At 35.6% G+C, this 1,151-nt stretch overlaps 1 long non-coding RNA gene across 1 annotated transcript in view; it reads left to right on the top strand.

Moving 5' to 3' along the window:
- The first annotated feature begins 528 nt into the window (after nt 1-528).
- Nucleotides 529-1,151, top strand: part of LOC119581868 — an 11,236-nt gene continuing 10,613 nt past the window's right edge. The window contains exon 1 of the long non-coding RNA XR_005229594.1: nt 529-543. This is a non-coding gene — a long non-coding RNA (uncharacterized LOC119581868). The remainder of the gene's footprint in view (nt 544-1,151) is intronic.

The following is a 1,151-nucleotide window of genomic DNA, read 5'->3' as shown; positions in this document are numbered from 1 at the left end:
CACGGTCACAAATAGTGATTCATATAAGCATTAATATAGAATGTTTCAGATTCTTTTGCAAGAACGCACATACTAACCGATCGTCCGTAAATATATATCATGGATGTTAAACGCACTATTTTTAATATATGATATTAGCTGGGTCAGACTACAAAAAACAACAGACACAATAATCAACTCTCTAGTTCTGGTTATAAGAACAGGATATGAAAAAGAAATTTTGTGTCACAGACCGGAAACAGCGATACTCTATATGCAATATATGGACAGTACGTTATTTTGGGATTAGGTGGTGATTATATAATCAGTTATTAGGGCTTTTATAGAGTATGAAGTTGGATAACATTTCATCAGGACTAACAAAATGCTAGTTGACCTTGTTATAACGACTAGCTATGATAAAGAGGATTCCGACGTCTAGTTACGGGTTGTGAAATTAAAGGCCTGGTCATTATGAGCAAGACAACCGATATAGTATATTTCTCCAAGCCAGGGACACCGAGAGGAAGGCGAGAGTGTGGTGTTAGTCACGATCGGATATAGGTAAAGGTTAAGCGTAGTCTAAACTGTTAATCAATGGCAAATCTAGAATAACATAAGGCATATTACATTTCACTAGTACTAGGAATTTTAAAAAATCCAAATTAACCACAAGTTCATAAGACCACAATGAAAAGGGAACATATAAATGTAATGTACAGTATAATGCTATATTCCCGTAGAGAGATACCGAACGCACGGGAAACACACTTCAGTAACATGATGGACGAAAGTAAAATGTCAGGAGACGCAAGCAAATAACAGAGGTTAATTAACTTCAACACTGACACTTCGCCGACACCTCAATATATAAACGCTGTAACTGTGTTCATATCCCAACCTCATAGCATTATGACTTATGCCCAATACCATACAGGGCAAATATACAGTACACTTGAAAGGCAACCTGAAGTGGGAAAATACTTTACAGGGTAAGTTAATAACCTGAAGTCATTACAAAGAGACTCGAATTCGAAATAGAAGCAATTAACATATCTAATATTAGGGCTTATATATGGTAGACAAGTTTTTGCATAATAAACTCGGAATTTATTTAGTAGATCGGTCGGTGTTACATAATTAAGATAAAACACTCCGAAGCTGATTTTCCT

Source organism: Penaeus monodon, chromosome 15, assembly GCF_015228065.2.
Source record: "Penaeus monodon isolate SGIC_2016 chromosome 15, NSTDA_Pmon_1, whole genome shotgun sequence".
Lineage (NCBI taxonomy): Eukaryota > Metazoa > Arthropoda > Malacostraca > Decapoda > Penaeidae > Penaeus > Penaeus monodon.
Note: the sequence above shows the minus strand (reverse complement) of the source record. Positions and strands in the feature narration are given on the sequence as shown.